Genomic DNA, 6,238 nt, shown 5'->3' with positions numbered 1-6,238 from the left:
TCCACATATCTGGCTTCCACTGAGAGTGTGATTTCCTTCCTCACTTCTCAGACTGTATATGCAGATTACCTGTAAACATTAAGTTGCAACATGCTGAAAATTATGAACACTTTTTCTCAAGCAGCTCTGCAACCTGGGAGGAAAATTCCAGTAATAAAAATCCTGGAGAGACTAACAGGTGGAAGTGGGAGAAAGTCAAGGGGTACCAAAATCTTGGGCAAAAACATTGTAGAGGGGCCTCCCTCGTGGCACATTAAGTCACAGCACTATGAAGCTATCCGCAGCCACTGCAGCATAAGTTCCATCCCTGGCCAGGGAGCTACCCACATGGCACAGCAGACCTTTCCTATCTCCCCCCCCACCACTTCCCTCAGCAGTGTATTTCAGTCAGTCTGCCTGTTCAATTCCCCACTCTGTCTCTAGTGAATCCCCCCACACACACACAAACACACACACACTCTCTCCTATTGCCTATACCCCAGTTCCTGTATGCATAAATAAATAAATATTTTTAAAAAATTGTCTTTGTACATTGCTATTTATTTACATATTCAGTAGTACATTAATCAGGAGTTTAGAATTGGACCTTGGCCAAACACAATAATTGAAAATTCCCTATTGAAAGAGAAAAGTAAGAGGTTCAATACTTTATTAAACAAAGCACTGGCTCAAGGGGAATAGTACAAAGTAATATGAAGGGGAGAATATAGGAAAGTGTAAACCCAGAAAGGCTTAAAATTTTAGTAGTAACTTAAAATGTGAAATGACAAGGATAAGAAACATAGTTCTGTTCTTTCCCCAAACCACCACACTCTATTCCTGTTCTGGCTGAATGTAAGCTCCATGAAATGTCATTGCTGTATTCCGAGTACTAGATTTGTAACTTGCACATAGTAGGGACTCCATAAATATGAATAATGAAAAACTGGAATGAATAAATGAGAGAATAAATGAATACATGAATGATGCCATTAAGTCATTTCAAGGTGCTAGTAGAGGCGCAGTTATTTTTTGAGACCTACTGATATTTGTAAAAGATAACATTTCGCTCAGAGACCTTCCTTATGCCTTGTAATAGGAAGGGAGTGTTCTGGATCTTTCATGTAGTGCATGTAGTGACGTTCTTTCATGTAGTCAAATATTTGAGTGCCTCCTATCAGGCACTAATGACATAACACTGAACAAAACATATTAAAAACCCATACTTTATTTTGTATTTTAGAGAAGGGAAACAAAATAAATATCCAGTATATTAGATGCTATGGAGAAAAATACAGCCGGATAGAGCATTAAGATATTCCAGATTGGTCAGGAAAGAGCTCATTGAGAAGGTGACATTTGAGTAAATGATTTTAGGTAGCTAAGCATAAAGTTGTCTAGAGGAAAAGCATTTCAGGCAAAAAAGAACAAGCATATTCAAAAACACCTAAGACAGTTATTGGTATAGTTTCCAGAGGTTAGGAATGGACATGAGAGGGGGGTATTATTCTGCCTACTTCAAAGAAGTGCTATAGTTATTAACAAGTGATTTTATTTTTAGGTTGATATGGGAATTTAAGAAAATATCCACTTTTTAAAAAAAAGATTATTGGGCCTCCCCGGTGGCGCAGCGGTTGAGCACTGGGTTGCGAAGCTGCCCGCGTCCTCTGTGGCGCCGGTTCGATCCCCGGCTGCTCCCAGGCCACCGGAGGAGGGTCCCACATGGCACGCAGACCTCTCCTGCCGCCCGCTGCTCCCCTCAGCAGTGTACTTCGGTCCTTCTGCCTGCTCTGCTCCCTGCTCTGGCTCTGGTGAATTCTCTCACCCTCCCGCGCTTCTGACTGTACCCAGTGCATGTATAAACAAAACAAACAAACAAACCAGCAAACAAATAAATAAAGCATGCCTCTATAAAAAAAAAAGTTTAAAAAAAAGATTATTTAGGCATACAAGAGCTGGGGTGCAGGCCAGAGGTAGGGGGAGGGGTGGTGACAGTGTTACAGGACAGGGAGAGGGGCACCCTAGAGGCCCCAAACCTGCCTGCTCTAAATAGGTTCTGCCACCCGCCGCATCAACACAAAACATGTCTTTAATGAAAAGGAACTTTAACACAATTAGTAAGCAATTACAGGAAAGGCAAAGAATATAGTTTCTAAATCAAGCACCCAAAGTTACCTATCCTCTCGTGGGTAAAAGTCCACCCAAATGGAATTGGCCCACAGCAAGGCCCCAAAGCCTGCCACAAGTCTAAAGCACCTTTCAGTGGGGACCCACAGAAAAGGGTCAGAAACAACGAGACAAGTTTGGGAGGAAAAGAGCAAAATCAATATAAAAGCTGCCATTGTTATCCTCCCACGGGTCTCTCATCCACATCTGTTTCAACCAGTCCACTACCAAAAGGCAAGCACAGTTTCTTCATGTGTCTCTCTGCACCATGTGGCTCCTTCCAGGTCTCCTTCAGGCTCTCCAGCCTGCTTCCTTCTTCCTAGTCTCATATGCAGCTTCCTCTCCCTGCTCAGCTCCACCCTCCTTTGGGTGGGGCAGGAAACCTGAAACCTCCCCCTTTCCTGGGGACCACCCTGTTACAAGAGGATTCACCAGAAACATAGTGGGGAACAGAACAAGCAGATTGACTGAAGTACACTGCTGAGGGGAGCAGCAGGCAAGTCAGGAGAGGTCTGCTGCTCCATGTGGGTATCTCCCTGGCTGGGGATCAAACTTGTGCTGCAGTGGCTGCAGATAGCTTCATAGGTTGCATCTTAACCCCTTGTGCCACCAGGGAGGCCCTCTCCATTTCTTTGTCAACACTTGTTATTTTCTGTCTGTTTGATTACAGATATCCTAGTGAATATCAAGTGGTATCTCATTGTGGTTTTATTTTTTAAAATTTTTTAAAGAATTATTTACTTATGCATACAAGAACTGGGGTGCAGACCAGAGGTGAAGGGCATGGGGGGCGTGGGGAGAGGATTCACCAGAGACTGAGTGGGGTGCAGAACAGGCAGATTTACAGAAACAAACTGCTGAGAAGAGCAGCCCTGGAGGCAGGGGCAGTCTGCTGTGCCATGTGGGCTGCTCCCTGGCCAGCTGGGGATAGAACTTGCTGGCGATAGCTCAACAGGGCTGTGTGCCTAGCCCATGCGCTACCAGAGAGGCCCTTGGGTTGTCTTTTTAATACAAGACAAAGTGTTTAATTTTAGTGAAGTAAAATTCATTTATTTTTCTTTGATTGCTTGTGCTTTTGTTACTGTATCTAAGAAGACAAAGGCTAATCCAAGGTCAAGAATACCTATGCCTATGCCTTCTCCTAAGAGTTATATAGTTTCAGTTCAACCTTTATGCCTTTGATCTATTTTTTCCATCCATTTTGATGCCAAAAAAAAAAAATTCTTGCATTTTTAGCTTTTAACAAAATCCCAAGTAGTCTATTAGCCAAGTTTTCATCAGCAACATAAGGGTTGGGGCTGGGAGTTTAGTGGATAAAGCTCAAGAATGGAGAAATGAGGTAGACTCAATGATGTCTAAGGGCTATATCACTTGCTAATATAAAAATATACATATTTCACCCAGCAATGCCACACCTTTGACCTATTGTAAGCTAAATTTTCATGTTGTTAGGTAGTGATTCAAATTCCTTCTTTTGCGTGTGGGCTATCCAATTGTCTCAGTAATATTTATTGAAAAGCTTCTTTCATCATTGAATTGTCTGGCATTTTTGTAAAAAATCAATTGATGTGTGAGAGTTTATTGATTATTTCTGCAATTTCAATTCTATTTCATTTGTTTATATTCTTATCTTTTGCCAGTAGGGCTATCGATTTTATTGAAGAAATCATAGAAGGATCGGTCCTTAACTAAAAATCAAAGAATTGAAGGATCTGAATTAGCTTCTTCCACTCCACTAGTTTACAACTTTCAGCAGCGTCTTTTTCATTAGGAGCCATAAAAATTGTATCCAATGGGATGGTTGTTTTGCTTTTGCTTTTTTTTTTTTTCAAATCAAGGTCATGTGTTTGGTGGTGAGTGGAGTGGTGGAAGAGGGGAACTAGTAAAGTGAAAATGTTAACTCTAGGGTAATTAGCACCGATATTCATTACAATTTCCTAAGGGAGGTTGACGAGCTGGGCCAGGAGGAGACAAAAGGAGTATCTTGGCAGGGCGTTCAGAAACACGCAAGGTGTCGGAGAGGGAGGAGTCTGGGCAGCCGCTACGATTCCAAACACTGGGAAGGGGCCCGGGGCCTCCCCCACTGGGGGCTGGGCTCGAGTGGAGACGAAGGGCCGGGCCCCCCGAGTCGCGGAGGAGACTTGCTCATCCACTCGGGGACCACCGTCAACGCGGGCGCCGGGCCTCCCGCGCCCAGGCAGCCCCCCCACCCGTTTTCCCGCCTCATCTGTCCTCGTCTCTCCGTCCCTCCTCCCCGTGCGTAGCGGAAGTGACGCGAGGCGTAGCGGAAGTCCCTCCAGCCGTGGTGTTGTGCTGTGGGGAAGAGAGACGGATTTGTAAACCCCGGAGCGAGGTTCTGCCAGCCCGAGGCCGCTGCTGTGCGGAGACCCGGGGTGAAGCCGCCGTCACCATGTCTGATCAGGTACGGGCCCGGGGGTCGCCCGATGGCGGTGGCCGGAGCCATCGTGGGCAGGTCCGCCTGCCGCTCGGCTGGGGCCGGGGCGCGGGGGGGGGGGGGATGAGGCGCGGGGGAGGGGAGCGCAGAATGGGGGAGGGGGCGGCCGGTGGGAACTCGGCGGCGAGGGAGGGGCGCGGACTAGGGCGGGGGGCGCCCGGGTCTGCAGCGGGCCTCGGGGAGCCGCCCTGTCTTTCTCAAGCTCGCTCATCACCCCTGTGCCCCAGCACCTCCGGCCGGGGCCTCCCTTAAGTCGCCCCCATTCTTTCTCCCGGGTCGACCAGGTGCGGAGCCCAGCGTCTGTCTCCCTCAAAGGGTCTCTGGGGAACCCCTTCGCCTCCCGCTCCGGAGGACCGATTGCAGAAGTGGGGCTCCAGGCCCGGGTTATGTAACGGGAGAAAATCCCTGCCCGGGAGGCTCCGTGGCCCGGAAAAGCTGGTGGACTCTACTTTTCGGTTCTCTGTCTTTGGGGAGTCTGGGAGTGGGGTTGTGGGGGGCGACGGGGAGGGAGATGTTGTCTCGTGTTGCTGGGAACCTGGGAAGCTGGGCTTTCCGCTCAGATTGCTGCTGGGGGCAGGCCGCCCCTGCTCTGCTCTGTTATTTTACGTGTGGGGGTGCGGAGCTGTCGCCTCTTTTCTTGCACTTTCCCTTTTCTTACTCGGGATTGGTTCAGCAACTCTCCAGTTGTAAGAGAGCACTCCGAATAGCGAGGAAACAAAGTACAACACTAGAGCAACAGAAAACATTTAATCTGGGCATTAATCTGAAGATAACCGATACTTTCGAGGAAAAGGATAGGAAGATTTAATGTATGGAGAACGGTTGCCGGGCATCGCAGAAAGCTGCCTGTTATGGGAACGTGCTGCATCTCAGTGTTAACACCAAGACTTTACTTGGGCTATTCAGTCAATCAGGGTTGTTCTATTTTCCGAACTAAGTTTTTCTTCGTCCTTTTCTAGTTCATCTCGTTCATGACTAGTTTTTGTTAGGTCTTTATTTTGTTTACTCAGACGACTTTGGCTGCTTAAAGGTATTTTTGGACCTTTTTGCTTGCTTAGTGATAGTTATCTAGAAAACCTTTCGACTGTGTACTTGAATTTTTAAATTTAACACATTTATACTCTTGGCATTTAACCCAGTTTTGTATCACTTGGTAAGAGCAGGGGAGGCTTTTAAAGAGGAGTTTTATTGTTGTGCAAAATGTACATTTATAATCATAACCTAGATTAGCTTTGGATGGGTGTTCTTACTAACGGTCTGGATTAATTCCCAAGTTGGTATGGGAATGATGCTATAAGTATCTCCCTGGATAGTTGTTTACTTGGTTACTAGGGAGGAAAGAACAGGTGTAAATGCTAGTTTCATCAGCCTTTTATGTTGATGCTCAGAAGTGTCTAGGAAGCATGTTGAAATTTGGTGTAGTCTGATGAAAGAGCATTGTACAGAAAGAATTATAAAATAAATTGTAGGATTTATTGTTCCAGTTTGAATTCAGAACATTTAAGTCATGAAGAGCCAGAGGTTCTTGAGATTCTTTTTAGGGTGTCCTCGAGGCCAAAACTATTTTCATGATAATACTGGGATCTTTTTTTTTTTTTTTTTTGTCTTTGTCACTCTCTGCCCTGAGTATTCATTGGC

This window comes from Talpa europaea (assembly GCF_964194135.1).
Source record: "Talpa europaea genome assembly, chromosome: 1".
NCBI lineage: Eukaryota > Metazoa > Chordata > Mammalia > Eulipotyphla > Talpidae > Talpa > Talpa europaea.
This window is presented reverse-complemented; position numbering follows the sequence as displayed.